General features: G+C 44.9%; 1 protein-coding gene across 1 annotated transcript in view; it reads left to right on the top strand.

The window, feature by feature from the left end:
- Positions 1-16,441, top strand: part of SNRK (SNF related kinase) — a 110,723-nt gene that overhangs the window by 58,076 nt on the left and 36,206 nt on the right. The window lies entirely within an intron of this gene.

Here is a 16,441-nt window from a genome sequence, read left to right as displayed (position 1 = left end):
TGCTGAAAAAGCCCCCCTCGGCTTATACTTGAGTTTCCCTGCCTCACTGTGCCCATCTGCAGCCTCATGTACCTGATCTCGAGCTGTCACATGCAGTCTTAACTGCAGTCAGTGGCCGTGCAGTGTAACAAAGCCCCACCTCGTCCTCGTCCGTGATAGACGGAACACTGACTCACTGCTGAGATACTGAATCAGTGTTCCATCATGGATGAGGAGGAGGCGGGGCTTTGTTGCAATGGACGGCTGCTGACTGCAGTTAAGACTACATGTTACAGCTCAAGATCAGGTACGTGAGGCTGCAGATGGGCACAGTGAGGCTGCAAATGGGTACAGTGAGGCTGCAGATGGGCACTGTTGATTCTCTTTTCCACTTAGCTGCTGCATTTCTCACCCTAGGCTTATACTCAATCAATAAGTTTTCCCATTTTTTTTTTTTTTTTGTGGTAAAATTAGGGGCCTTGGCTTGTATTCGGGTCGGCTTATACTCGAGTATATATGGTATGTACACTGCTTGAATTTAAACAATAGATTTCATGATGTATTACTGATTACTACCTAAAGTTCTGCTTTACAGGCCTCTATGTAGACTCCCCCCCCCCCCTTCTCCCATTTAATGTATACCTTTCTGCACTTCCCTAGCTATGTACCGGTTTCATCTGTATATCGGTAAATGGTATGCTGTACCTTTTTTTTTTTTTTGTAAAGACCACCATGGTCTTTGGACCGCATGGTTCAAACCGTCATAGTGTTTTGTTTACCATGAGTGCTCCTGTCACAATCACTCCTACTCATCTCTACTCTTGGCAAATAGGCTCTGTGTTTGGGTGTCGACAGATCTCTAAATTTCTCATCTGTAAACTAGTGGCAGGCAGGAGCAATGGCTGCCACTAGTTTACAGAACAGTGCTTCTGGTCAGGTTTGATGCAACATTGCAAGACTTTTTTGCGTAATTCATTGCAGGCTCTTACCAGATCCTTTCCCGGTAGATACTGACAAATGCATTGTAATCGCTTCCAATTGTTGCTGGAGTCCTACCTGGGAGGTACCTACTAAAATCACATGACCAATCCCATTGTTGCAATGGGGAAAAAACAAACATGGAAAATGTGAGCAGGAAATGACGTTTCTATGAACATGCTGTAAGCAAACCCTAGCTGGTTGCAGACTGCAATGCGTAGGACATTTGTAAACATCCTCTATTACATAACGTATTTATCGGTAATATATGTTGTATGCTGACATGTTAATATTAAAAAAAAAAAAAAAACTTTCTTGGAATGATGGTGGATTATTTTTCAAAACATCCCATTTTCAATTTTATCTTAAAAATGGATTATGGTAAAGTTTTAAATGTCCAAAGAAATTTCTTTTTTTTAATAACATTAAATTACAAAATAATGCACACAGCAATTGTTGTTTTTTTCTTTTTAATAAAAGAGGAATTTTTCATTTTAAAACTTTCCGAAGCAACATTCTAATCTTTGCTGCCTTGCTCCAAATTGAAAGGCCAGTTTCTGATCTTTCTTTTTTTAACGGAGAACGGCAGTTTTTTTTTTTTGGAAAGGAGGTAAATGTATTATGGTAATTGCATGTAACCTCTCGCTCTCCTATCTGAGAAAATGCCCTCCAAAAACGTTGGCTCCCTGTCCAAAAACGCAATATACCTTTGCTGTGGCCTGTGTGTTGAAACACCACTGCTCTGTTTCTCCCCAGATACTGCAGATGCTCAAAATTGCAGGTGTGTAACATTTTACTCCCCAGCCACACATTTTGGTTCCTCCTTCTGGCTCGTACTTCAGTACACAAAGTACATGCTAACAGGAAAAGCTGTAGTGTGTGGCGGGGAGGGCAGGAAATAAAGCGACCTGCATTGATATTAACCCCTTAACGCCCGCCACACGACTATTTACGTCCACAGAATGGCACGTACAGGCAGAAGGATGTGTATATATACGTCCTTGCCTTCTAGCGGGTGGGGGGTCCGATCGGGACCCCCTCCGCTGCGTGCGGATTCCCTCGGGGAGCGATCCGGGACGACGGCGCGGCTATTCGTTTATAGCCGCTCCGTCGCGATCGCTCCCCGGAGCTGAAGAACGGGGAGAGCCGTATGTAAACACGGCTTCCCCGTGCTTCACTGTGGCGGCGTATCGATCGAGTGATCCTTTTTATAAGGGAGACTCGATCGATGACGTCAGTCCTACAGCCACACCCCCCTACAGTTGTAAACACACACTAGGTGAACCCTAACTCCTACAGCGCCCCCTGTGGTTAACTCCCAAACTGCAACTGTCATTTTCACAATAAACAATGCAATTTAAATGCATTTTTTGCTGTGAAAATGACCATGGTCCCAAAAATGTGTCAAAATTGTCCGAAGTGTCCGCCATAATGTCGCAGTCACGAAAAAAAATCGCTGATCACCGCCAATAGTAGTAAAAAAAAAAATTAATAATAATGCAATAAAACTATCCCCTATTTTGTAAACGCTATAAATTTTGCGCAAACCAATCGATAAACGCTTATTGCGATTTTTTTTTTTTTTACCAAAAATAGGTAGAAGAATACGTATCGGCCTAAACTGAGGAAAAAAACATTTTTTATATATGTTTTTGAGGGATATTTATTATAGCAAAAAGTAAAAAATATTGCATTTTTTTCAAAATTGTCGCTCTATTTTTGTTTATAGCGCAAAAAATAAAAACCGCAGAGGTGATCAAATACCACCAAAAGAAAGCTCTATTTGTGGGGAAAAAAGGACGCCAATTTTGTTTGGGAGCCACATCGCACGATCGCGCAATTGTCTGTAAAAAGCGACGCAGTGCCGAATCGCAAAACCTGGCCTGGACATTTAGCTGCCTAAAGGTCCGGGGCTTAAGTGGTTAAAGGGGTTGTAAACTTCTGAATTTACAATCACTAAACCATATCAGGAGATGGCCCAAATACACCCCACAACAAAAGCAGGTGATGGACATCCTCAGCTGTGCAGGTTTCCCTGTGAAATTGTGTAGCGGGGGTGAGTCCATGCCCTCCACTTAGGTTTCAGATTACACTTGGCTCCCTGTTCTATGATGTGCAGTGTGTTGTGTCTGATCCCTGGTCACTGGAGCTGAGTAGGCATTTTATCTGTGTTTTTTAGAATGCTGTAGAAAGGAGAGGACTGCAGGTAAATGGGCACAACCTATGTAGGAGCAGTTGGTTCGTCTTTGTATTGCCTGAGGCTTGTCCCTTCAATAGGTCTATGTAAGGGTTTATAACGGCTTTATATGTCTGCAGTGGCTGGTCTAGGAACAAAACAATGGTGTTGCAATGCATGTGGGCTGCTAGAAAGGTAAGTAAGTGTTTTACCTCTTCTGGGTTTTTATTGTGTACCTTTTTTGACCTTGTGTTGACAGACACTTTAACTATTTGCTTTACTCATTTGTTTGTTTTCTTTTTTCTTTTAGTTTTAGTTTTTTTGTTGGGATAGTGTAGATAAGGAATAAATCCTTTGTAAAGTTGTTGTTGCTGTCTATGTCCCAGCTAGGTAATATTACCATCTGTATTTGAGCTGGTGACTGTTGTTACTGAGACGCAAAGGGTTGGCGAACACAAAGTATTTGACACCAGAGTAAGATCTTACCGTGGGGACACCCTATTTCAGTGACCACCATTTTTCAGCGGTTTCCTCCTACTTCCTGTTTGGTATCCAGGACACTAAAGGCTCACATTTTTTCGAAAATGGCCTGCGTAGATATTAAACAACTGTGCAGCTTTGGAAAATGTTCCTTAATCTTAATGTTGTACCTGTAGGCCATATCCTATTACCTTTGTTGAATGCTCACTCCCAACATTCAATTTCACATTCTAGCAAAAATGCAGGGCATAGGGATTGCTAACTGGAAGCCTTCAGTAAGGTTTCAGGGGAGGGTCAAAATGTTCTACAGCTACGACATAGACTGTTTTCTGAAAAGGGGTGAACTTGGCCTTTTAAGTGAAGGAAAACTTTCCTAAAGGCACACACCGCAAACAATAGATGGGGGTTTTAACATTTTGTGTACATGTGTGACAAGTACAGTGAAGGATGTTTTGAGCTTCCAGTCAGGAATGTTTAAAGTCTTTCCCTGTGGAAAACAAAAGTCCTCCCTTGCCAGTCCACCACAAAGTTTAAATTGGATTCTTGTCTGTGTCTAGGGTACCAGAAAAAGCAGTTTTACCTACCTGATGCCAACGCTACACCCCCCTCCCGTGGTCGGCACTCTTCTACCCTACTCTCTAACTCATGGGTGCTCAACCTTTTGGTCCTCCAGCTGTTGTGGGCCTTTGGGAGTCATTTGGGCCTTTGGGAGTCATGCTTGTGGCCATCAGCCTTGTAATGCCTCATGGGACTTGTGAGTGAGAAACTTATATAGCGCAACACATGTGAACTGAATCGCCTCAGGGCGCTTGGTATCCATTCCCTGGGCCCTCAGAAGAGATGGGTCTTGATCTTTCTCCTGAAGGCCAGGTGGTTTACTTGTAGTTCTGCAACAGTTGGAGCACCCATGCATCGAACGTGTGCACTGCATGGTTAAGGGCCCTGCAATGTACTTGATAACATCAGAGTGAATGCGACCACTGGAATGTAGAATTTGATTTGGGCACAAGTCTTATGCCACGTACACACGATCGGTTCATCCGATGAAAACGGACCGATTGATTTTTTCATCAGATATCCGATGAAGCTGACTTTCATCAGTCTTGCCTACACACCATCAGTTAAAAATCCGTTCGCGGTGACGTAAAACACTATGACGTGCTGAGAAAAATGAAGTTCAATGCTTCCGAGCATGCATCGACTTGATTCTGAGCATGCGTAGATTTTTAACCGATGGACTTGCCCACAGACGATCGTTTTTTTTCTTTCGTTTTTTTTTACCATCAGATAATTTTAAAACCGGTTCTAAGTTTTTTCACCGATTGGGGGGGGGGTAACCGATGGGGCCCACATACGATCGGTTCGTCCGATGAAAACAATCCATCGGACCGTTTTCATCAGACGAACCGATCGTGTGTACGCGGCATTAGCCTCGCACGGAGCCTGTGGGAGCAGGGGATCAGTTAGGAGAATGTGTTTTATTCTGGTACCCTGGATTATTTAACCCTAGCAGGGTGGGAGCAAACCCCACTGCAAGGGGAGGGTTTTTGTTTACCTCCCAGATGAGTTCTAGCATTCTCGAATACTCTATCGATCAAACTTACAAATGTATATCACAAATGATATTGGATTGCATAATGTTACACGTTCAATGTACATTGACTGATTTTTGAACAAAGATATGCACATGGGTCTGCCAGCTAAGCTGTATCCTACGCGAGATTAAGTAAAATATTATCAATATATGTCCGTGCATAAAAGAACATTGTAGGACATTATAGTTTTTGAAATTCCAGTAAAAAAAACTATATTGACAGTATAGCTAGCTCTGCTCTGTTTTCTGCAGAACACAGTATTGATGAGTTTGCGAATGCATGTAGACTGATATAGTGCATGCTTTGTCACGCCACTTTTTTTTCCGTGATACCACAATGTTGTTTGTTCATAGCTTGGCTTTATTCTCATGAACATTTTTCAGCCCATAAAATGTATTCCAGTCCTTTTTTTTTTTTGGTTGTAACATCATGTATGCCTTGCAGATTTCCATCTCCGAAGTCCAGCCTGAGCTTGTTTGGCTGGACTTCTCCTATGGGTCACAAAAGTGTAATTTAGTTTTGCACTCCTGTGACCCGTTTTCAGCCCTCCCAGCCCAGTGTTCCAATAAGTCGGTGATTGTTCATTCGGTTCTTGGTGTAGAGGCCCCGGGGGACAGATACAGCATTGGACTGATGCTGCATCTGTACCCCGGCGCCTCTAAACTGAGAACCGAGCCATCGACGATTGTCGATGGCTCGGTTCTCACAGCTCCCCGAACAGAGAGCTGGTGACTGTAAATCAGCAGCTCTCCACTCTGCTCCTCCAAGCTCATTGGAACGCTGGGCTGTGGAGGGGCATGGAGCGGCCGTCTCAGTGGTTCGCTGAGAGGCTGAGACTGGCATCAGTCCTGGCACAATCAGACCAATTCTGCATCCACCTAGGTAAGTATGATGGGGGGGGGACCCCCAAACCCATACTTTTTTAAAGTGGATCTCTCTGTGTTGACTTCCCTCCTCCCCTCCTCTATAGCAAAAGGGTAGTGTGTGTGTGTGTGTGTGTGTGTGTGTGTGTGTTTTGTAATATAAAAAATAAAAAAACGCACCACCCGGCCCCTCCATGCATAGTGCTTGCCTGGCCACCAGGGATATGCACGTTGCATGTTTCAGGAGGCAAGTAGTAGGGGGTTGGGCCTAGGAAAGTGTCATCACAAGCCCCTGCCGGCTAAACCCAGAAGAGCCAGCATGTCACTGAGTGGTGTCTGTTGACAGAATGATGTCAAAAAGACAGCGCTGGATCCGGTGGCTGGGTAAATATCCAAACTGTGCAGACATCGCCTCCCAGTAAGAAGGGGTGTTATAAAAACAAAAAGGGGGGCTGAGGCTGAAGGTCCTTTTTAAATAAATGCATATTGGTTACTGTTGAAACTGTTCTTGCAAAGATTCTGAAACTTGCTCACTTGTATAAAGAACAATATTTAAAAAATTAATAAAAAAAAGAATAACCTTTTAATAAACGCCTTTCATTACGTTGTGTTTTCTGTCATTGTTGCTTGCAGGCTGCTTGCCCATTTTGTCAGCCAACTTCCAAATAATACAGTAATCATGCAAATCTAAACACTTTCATATGAATATAATGAACATTTTGTTAGCATTATGGAGTAAACATTATATTTAATCTTCATTTATGTATCGCTTATTAGCACCCCTTCAAATGTAATTGTTTTTTTGGCTTTCTGTTTAGCAAGTGCAGTTTGTTGTCTTTTGGAGCAGAGCCTAGCTAGATAAGCAAATGCAGAAAACAAAAACAGTGCATTCATATATTTCAGTCTGCTTTGCATGACTTTTCTGTGCTTACTGCTAATGTAAGGAGAGTGACATCATTTGTTGCCATGACAACAGCTGCTGCATGTGCTACATTAGCTGATATCATCTGAAATTATCACATTGGTGTGTGTGTGCGAGCTTTGTTCTGGAAACAGTGTTTAAACATTTGCATTCAGGCTCATAGCTTTGCAGGTTTTAAAATCTGTGACACTTGTACAAATATAAGATATGAGCACATATAAGGGCCCTTTCACACGGAGCGGATCCGTATTGATCCGCCCCGTGTGTGTCCGTCGGCTCAGCGGGGATCATCCGTAAATCCCCGCTGAGCTGTCGGCGGACAGGGCGGTCCCCGCACACTGTGCAGAGACCGCCCTGTCTTTCCTCCGCTCTCCCCTATGGGGAATCGGATGAATACAGACCGTGTGTCCGTATTCATCCGATCCGTTCCGCCAGACGGAAGAAAAATAGGGTTTTCTTCCGTCTGAAAAAGCGGATCTTTGCGGAGGCGGATCGTTACGGACGTTAGTGGATGCATCATCCGCTAACGTCCACAATCCCATAGGAATACATTACAAGTCCGTAAACGGACTTGTAATAAACGGTCCGTTCGTCCGCCCGTGTGAAAGGGCCCTAACTACTAATTAAAGAGAGATCCACAAATTGTATTCAGTAGAATGGGATGAGCTTATGATGTATGTTTTTTCCATCCCTACCACACATCCTTCCCCAGGTCCAGTCCCAATATCTCTCACTTCAATAAAAATTATAAAAAAAAAAAAAGTTTTAATTGTGGTAGTACAAAACAGGGCCATTGGGGCATACCCCGGCCAGTTGGTGCACATAGCCATGTGCATAACAGCGTACAACTCGCTGTGTATCTCGTAACTAAACATATATAACTATAGTTGAAACTAAAACAACAACATATATCTAGTAGTATATGGTAGGATAATGGTAGGAGATACCTATTCCTGTAGGACCTCTTATCTGTCCCTCACTTTTAGGCCCCTTTCACACTGGGGCGGGAGGTGCGGTGGCGGTAAAGCGCCGCTCCTTTTTAGCGGTGCTTTAATACCGTAGGAATTGTAGCGGTATTCGGCCACTAGCGGTGCTCTTTTATCCCCCTCTAGTGGCCAAAAAAGGGTTAATACCGCCCACAACGCACCTCCTGCAGAGGCGCATTGTGGGAGGTATAGCCGCAGTTTCCCATTGCTTTCAATGGGCAGGAAAGATGGAGGAGCGGTAAACACACTGCTCCAAAGATGCGGCTAGCAGGACTTTTGGAGCGGTCCTGCTAGCGCACCGATCCAGTGTGAAAGCCCTCGGCGGCTTCTGTTTCAGATTGGTTTGCAGGCGCTATTTTTATGTATTCATGTCCCATGTCGGCCTTTTTCACCCAGGGTGTCTTTTGGGATCTTGCAGGGTACCTTGGCAAATTGCCCAAAAATGGTCCACAAGCCTGAAAGTGGATCAAGCCTGCCCAAAGCCTCAGGGTTTTATTGTGAAGCATTCCAACAACCAGCCATCGGTGTCCTAACAAGCAATGATGTCATCGGTTGATAAGTAGCTCCTTGTTTTCCCCTTCCCCGCTCTTCACCATCAGTATTGGGGTCAAGTTATTCGAGTAAGGAGAAGAGAAACACTGGAAGACTAATCATATTTGCTTTGTAAGAATAAATATCTTCTAATGTTGGGTGTCCTACATATAACCAGATCATTTCTGGCATGTCATTTCGCCTTTTTCAATCTCGCCTCCCTAATTATTAGGATGTACCCTTCTAATAAGTCCCTTGGTTTTCTTCTAGGCTTTATCTAAATTGCACTTTCTACATTCTGCGAACAGATGTGAAGAATTAGGTGCTATATTTAGAATGGGAACATTAGAGTCTATCATTGTCAGAGAAGTTCTTATAAAGCTTTCTGACTATACATATTCATTAATTTTAAATTAATCTTTTGTTCTGGCTTCTGAGAGCCATGCATTTTATAGCCTTGTGGCCATTTATACAGCCAGTAAATGAGCTATATACGGTAGGTGCTTTGAATGATTTTTGAGGAGATGCTAGTGTGTAAGGCTTTACACATTATAAACTGTACTATGTGTTGTACAAAATGAAACGTATGGATCCGTACATGTCTCATCCGCTTGCTTAGCGGGATCGCTCTGTTGATCCCCGCTGAGCCGGCAGAGGACAGGGCGGTCCCTGCACACTGTTTTGTTTTGGGTGTTTCATCAGATTTGGCGACCCATCTGAATTTGTAACAGAAGTGAGGTTCTGTCGCCGCCATCTTGCTACACCCCACACTCCTACACTGAGAAGAGTGCAAGCGGACCTCTTGTTACACCCCCCGGAGTTTTGCATTTCACACTTATTTTTAACAGTAAACGAAGCATATATGGTGAAAGACAGGATTTAGAAATCCATCAATGTTTACATGTTGACTTATAAAAGCAGCAGTGTTCTGTCAGATTCACAAACCTGTGAGATCAGCAGGTTTGCCGCTGCTTTTAAACAGTCCGTCAGATTTCTAAATACTGTATTTCACCTTTTTATATGCTCAGTTTACTGTTAAAAACTAGTGTAATGCAAAAGTCTGGTGGGTGTAACAATATGTCCGCTTGCCCCCTTATCTCAGTGTATCTTTACTGTGGACAAATGCGGGGTGTAGAAAGATGGCGGCGACAGAGCGTCACTTCCGTGTTATATTCTGCCAGGTCGCCTAATCTGACGAAACTGGGGTATTGTAGAAGGTAGGGTTGAATGAATGAATGAAAAAACTTATATAGCGCGGCACATGCGAACTGAATCGCTTCTGGGCGCAGGTTGTTAGTGTCTCATGCCATCAGAAGAGCAGGGTTTTGATCTGCTTTCTGAAAGACAGGTGGTTTTGCTCCAACCGAATGCTGGTTGGTAAAGCATTCCATAGCCTGGGACCTTGGAAAGCAAACCTTCTTTCTCCTTTGGACTTGTATTTGTTTTTTGGAACCTTGACCAGATTTTGGTTGGTGGATCGCAGAATGCGGTTGGAATTGTGAGGTTTGATCTTGTCGCATAGATATCTTGGAGCCTTCCCATGGATGCACTTATGTGTCAGGCAGAGTGCTTTGAATGCAATTCTGTCTTTCACTGGCAACCAGTGAAGGGATCTCAGTGAAGGTGAGATTGATTCCCATGATTTTTTCCCAGTCACAAGTCTTGCGGCCGTATTCTGTACGACTTGTAGACGAGCGATTTGGTACTTAGGGAGCCCGAGGTAAAGGGCATTTGCATAGTCCAGTCTGGAATTCACAATTGTTCCCACCACGACTGCTACGTCTTCTTTGGGGATAAATGGAATAAGTCTGCGTAGTAGGCGCATCAAATGGTGCGATCCGCTGACTACTGACCTTATTTGTGCGTCCATTGTCATGAAGGTGTCAAAAGTGACTCCTAGACTTTTGACTTTGGAGCTAGGGGAGATGATTTGTCCCAGAATGGGCGATGGTGTCCAGTTTGTTGGCAGTTGACTCTTCCGACTGGCGTGAAACATAAAGAGTTCTGTTTTAGAGCTATTGAGTTTAAGATAACTCTTAGTCATCCAGTTTTCTATTGAAGAGAGACATTTCTCTAATCTGAGATGATGATCCTTTTTGTTGCAGATGCGAAAATACAGTTGCGTGTCGTCTGCATAAGAGTGATAGAGTAGTTCTTGGCTACTGATAATATCAAAGAGAGGACGAAGATAGATGTTGAACAGCACCGGTGATGGGGGGGATCCTTGGGGGACCCCACATGGCACCGTGCGTTTTTCCGACGTGAAAGAACCCAGTTTCACTGTTTGTGATCAGTTTCCAAGAAAAGAGGAAAACCATGGTAAAGCATCTTCTGCGACTCTGGCGACTTCTGCTAGTCGTCTCGGTAACAATTTATGGTCTACTGTGTCGAAGGCTGCGCTTAGGTCCAGCAGAACCAGGAGACAAGATTCTCCTTCGTCTGCGGCCTCGAGCGCATCGTCCCATATTTTCAGTAAGGCCGTTTCCGTCCCGTGTCCGGGACGGAAACCGGATTGAAATGGATCAAGTAGGTTGTGGGTATCCAGATGCTGTTGCAGCTGTTGTACCACCACTTTCTCCATTATCTTGGAGAGAGCATTTAGACCTGTTATGGGACGGCGGTGAGTTGGGTCCATGGGATCCAAATTAGGTTTTTTCAAGATGGGCAGGATTGTGCCCTCTTTCAGCAGGGAAGGCACTATGCCTTCCTTAAATGACTGATTTATAAGCTGTGTGATTGGAGGCGCCAGGATGTCGGCACATTCCTTCAGTAGCTTGGTGGGAATGATGTCATTGGGTGCTGTGCTGTTCCGCAACGCACCAATGATATTTTTGGTGGTATTGACGGAGATTGGTTCCAGAATGAACTTAGTTGATTGTAGAGGATTTCTGTCGGTGTTTTGTAGTTGATTGAAGAGGGGGCTGAGCGGAGTATTGTTTTGCAGAATACTTACCCGAATTCTTTCAATTTTGTTGATGAAGAAATCCGATAGTTCATTACAGAACTCTTGGGTGTCTGAAGTGGGGACTTCAAGACATCCCGGATTCATGGTCTGGGTGATCATCCTGAAGAGTTCTCGTGGGCGATTCATGGCGCTGTTAATCACCATGGAAAAGTGATGTTTTTTGGCTTTGAATATTCCTTTGTGATATCGTGTTGTTATTGCTTTGTAGATGTTGAGGCGGTCTTCTGAAGGGCTTCTTTTCCAGGCGGCTTCCGCCCTTCTGCGCTCTTGCTTCAGTAGCGACAGCTGGTTATTGAACCAGCTGGACTTTTTTTCCCGGATGCGGACTTTGCGCTTTTAGTGCTGCTAAGTCGGCTGACTGTAGCAGAGCTGCATTTATGGCGTCCAGTGTATCTGAGGCTGCTAGCTGAGGAGGAATAGCCCCAATTCGGTTTCCCAGGTAGATTTGAAGAGTTCCGAGTGGAGCTTCTTCTGAGATCTAGCCCAGTGTATTGTCACCGGCTTGGGTGCTTTTATAACTAGTGGAATTCTGGGAATTATGAAGCTAATTGCATGGTGGTCTGTCCATGGCAAAGGTTCATTACCCAAAATGTTTATTTTCAGATTTTGTCTGAAAATTAGGTCGAGTGTGTGACCTGAAGCATGCGTGGGTCCTCATATAAGTTGCTGTAGTCCTAACCCTTCCAGGTGGTTGATGCAGGCATCCGCGATGGGATCCTGTGAGGAGTTGGCCCACAGATTGAAATCCCCGAGCAGCAAAAGATGATTGCTGTTAAGGGAGTAAGTGGATATGAACTCGGTTAATGATGGTAGCAACTGCGATTTGGGCCCAGGTGGCCTATAGCAGAGGAGAATGTGAACGGTCTCCTGGGAGTTAGTTTGAAGTTGAAGCGTAAGGGTTTCCATAAACGGTAGAGGATTTTGAAGGACCGGTTTAGTGATTGCAATATTAGACTTATGAATCACCGCAAGGCCTCCTCCTCTTTGCCCTATTCTGTTTTCCGTTAAGATGCGATAATTTACTGGTACCAGTTCTCCGAGAATGGTGTTGCAGTCGTCTGAAAGCCAACTTTCTGTAATAAAGAGGCAGTCTAGATCGTTTTGTAGTAAGAAATCGTGGATTTCTGATCGGTGTTTTACTGCCGATCTAGTGTTAATCAAAGCACATGATATGTGCTTGAGCTGTGTTGAATGGTTGAAATTTTTGATGATCGATCGACGATCGAATCTCAAAAGTTGATCTATTTTTAAGGCCTTTGTGGTGACGGCAGGTAATACTGTTGCGAATTGTCTCAGACCCCAAATAGTTTCTGCAGAGTATCGCATTTTAACCATTGTTGCCAGTCACCGTGGACGGGGGTGCAGGTGTTGTGTGAGAATGGAGAGAAGATTCTCTGAATCCTTTTTTGGTCCAGAGGAAGGCAAAAAAACCCTGGCCGTGCTGGCCAATGTGCTGCGGCAGGGAAAAAAATTCCTTCCTGATCCCTGAAAGGCGATCGGATCAATCCCTGGATCAAAGACTGTTGGATTGTGGAGGGGAAAAGGGGGGGATGCGGGGTGTCACTGCTGCTGGGGTGTACCAAGATGGCCGCCAGACAAAACACAGGACCCAGGCTGGGGGGGCTGTCAGCTGGGTAAAAAGATAATTTTACCGATCTGGTTGCTGAACAGGGGATGGAGGGGACCTCTAGGGGTGCGGGGGAGATAATCCTGAGAGATCTGCACTATTTGGTGGCGAGTGCAGGGTGTACGGTCGGCGCGCCGGTAGGCCGCGGCTGAAGCCGCGGACTTTCCTGAAGGTGCGGCGGCCGCGAAAAGGAGCAGGCTAGCGCGGGCGTGTAAAAAACGCCGGAAAGCGCCGAAAATTCACCCAGGGGGGGTGGCTGGGGGCCACCACAATCGTGGGTGGCCGTGCGGGCGGCGATGCCGGGCGAAAGCGGGGCAGAGAGCCGCAGTGTGGGGTCTGTGTGACGGCTGTCCTGAGAAGGACGGTCGTCAGTGGTTCCCCAGGATGGCAGGCCCTGAGAGACAGGGTCTTACCTGCGGAGAAAGATGGAGTCCACGGGGAGAGAGGAGAAGGAGCTGGTTCCTGGTTCCTAGGAGCTGCGGTTTTCCTTGTGCAGCACAGGTATGCAGAGCCTGCCTAGCTTCTGACTGCCAGGTCTGGGTGAGAGCAGGCTCGTAGCGGAAGGTCCGGAGCGCCCTACTCCACCGCTGTCCCGATACCACTTTTTTACCGATACTTTTTTTTCAAGTACTCGCCGATACCGAATACCGATACTTTTTTTTTAATCTCGTGTGACAGCAGCACATGTGTCATTAAGTTTTTTTTTTTTTTTTTTTCTTTAACAATTTTGTTTTTAATTTTTTACAATATATTTTTTTTACATTTTTTTTTTTTTTTTTTTTTATAATGCTTTTTTTTTTTTTTTTTCAGCCCTGTTGGGGAGCTTTGGTGAGATATCAGGGGTCTTAACATACCTCTGACATCTCCCCTTTGAGACAGAGAAAGGAACTAGGGACACATGTTCCCTTGTCCCTTTCTCAGCAGCATCAGCTGCGCTGAAAATGTGAAGACAGCGTTTTCTCTTCATTCATGAACTGAAACATTGTAATCACAGTTTACGATGTTTCAGTTATGTGAATGGACCGAGTCAGTGATCAGTAAGGAGCTGGATTTACCGGCTTCTACCCGCTCTCCATCCTGACAGTTCCAGGGGGTGGAGGAGGAGCACGGAAGGGGAGAGAAACACGGCGGGAATACACGGCGGGAATACACGCCGGAATACACTATATAGTGGTGATTGGTGCCTGTAACTTCCCCATGCACTGATCACCCCTGACAGTGCAAGTATCGGGTGAAGCATCGGGAGCATTTGCCCGAGTACAAGTACTCGGGCAAATGCTTGGTATCGGTCCCGATACTAGTATCGGTATCGGAACAACCCTAGTAGAAGGAAATGGACCCCTGGTCACCCCACTGCCACAGTCTACTCTTCTTGGACTTGCAAGTCTGCCTGTGCCACCTTGAGTCAATTTGCAGTCTGTGTGCCGTCAGCCTGTACAGGCCCAATATAACACGGAAGTGACGCTCTGTCGCCGCCATCTTGCTACACCCCGCACTTGTCCACAGTACACTGAGATAAGGGGGCAAGCGGACATATTGTTAAACCCACCAGACTTTTGTGCAGGCCCAGGGTCTTTCTGTCTTGCAGCATTTCCAAGCATGGGGCCACTTTGTAGTCGATCTGTAGTGACTGCTAAGAAATTCGTTTCTGGAAGTTTTTTTTAATTCTCTATTCTGTGACCTTTTCTTCTTCGGATTTGTGTCCTTTTATTTTAGACATGGTAAGGCCACATCAGTGGGAGTTTTTAGATCGGGGATCCTCAAACTATGGCCCTCCAGCTGTTGTATAACTACACATGCCATGAGTCACGGTAACACACTGACATTCACAGACATGACTAGGCATGATGGGAAATGTAGTTCCTGAACAACTGGAGGGCCGTAGTGAAGACCCATGATTTAGATGGAAAAAGTGCTGATGCGTTGTTGAAGGCTACATGATTAGGCTTGTTGTTAATGGTTACTGAGGTGGTCCCAGTACGATAGTGGCATACCAGTACGGTGGCTTTGATGGACTTTGAGTCGTTTCTTGCAGAATTCCAGACAACATATTTCTGTTGGGCTGAAATCCATTTGTGTTGGTCTGGGTAGGTTACTGGGTCCCATACTCCTTTGCCATGAAGGAGGCATGACAAGGGTTTTAAGTCAAACCCTTACTGATTTGGTTTTAGTTGGTTTAGCTGTCTCTTGATGGCATAGAGGGTTTTGCATGCTTTGTGTTTCATGTCCCTATAGCTGGCTTGAAACTTTCCGATTGGTTAACTTCTAGGTAGCTGTTAGTGTAGTTCTTCAATGTTTTTGCAATAGCGTTTTAGCTGTTTTTTTTTTTTCTTTTTCCAATGGATCAAAAACATCAGCAAATGCTGGTGAGCCATGTTGTTTTTTTTGAGCGTTTATCCGCGTTTCTAGGCGTTTTTTGACGGTAAATAGTTTTTACAGCTAAAAAACTCAACTGTCAGTTCTGTCAGAACCCACTAACTTGTTTTTTTTTTTTGTTTGTTTGTTTTTTTTACAGCCAAAAATGTCCCAGCCAAAAAGAGTTAACAGCCTATGTGTACATGAACACACAGGATAACATGCTGGAGAGTTTTAGCTAGATTCAGGTAGGGGCGCGCAACTTTAAGGCGGCGTAGCGTATCGTATTTACGCTACGCCACCTTAAGTCAGAGAGGCAAGTACTGTATTCACAAAGTACTTTCCTCCTAACTTACGGCGGCATATCGTAAATGCGGCGGGCGCAAGCGCGCCTAATTCAAGATAGGCTGAGGGGGCGTGTTTTATGATAATTTGGTTTGACCTGACGTGATTGACGTTTTTTTGGAACGGCGCATGCGCCGTCCACCTCTATTTCCCAGTGTGCTTTGCGGCTAGGTACGCCGCACGGTCCTATTGATTTCGACGTGGACGTAAATGACGTAAATCCCTATTCACGGACGACTTACTCAAACAAGGTAAAATTTTCGAATTTCGATGCGGGAACGGCGGCCATACTTTAACATTACTATTCCAACTATTTGATGGAATATCTTTAGGCCTGATAATGCGTTACGTAAACGGCGTATCTGTACTGCGTCGGCCGGGCGTACGTTGGTGAATAGGCGTATCTAGTGATTTACATATTCTACGCCGACCACAATGGAAGCGCCACCTAGCAGCCAGCCTAAATATTGCACCCTAAGATAGGACGGCGCAAGCCGTCGTATCTTAGATAGGTTTAAGTGTATCTCTGTTTGAGAATACACCTAAACTTAGGTCGGCGCAGATTCCGAGTTAGGTCTGCGTATCTACTGATACGCCGACCTAACTCTTACTGAATCTAGCTATTTGACTGTAGAAAAA

The sequence above is a fragment of the Rana temporaria genome, chromosome 5, assembly GCF_905171775.1.
Source record: "Rana temporaria chromosome 5, aRanTem1.1, whole genome shotgun sequence".
Classification (NCBI taxonomy): domain Eukaryota; kingdom Metazoa; phylum Chordata; class Amphibia; order Anura; family Ranidae; genus Rana; species Rana temporaria.
Note: the sequence above shows the minus strand (reverse complement) of the source record. Positions and strands in the feature narration are given on the sequence as shown.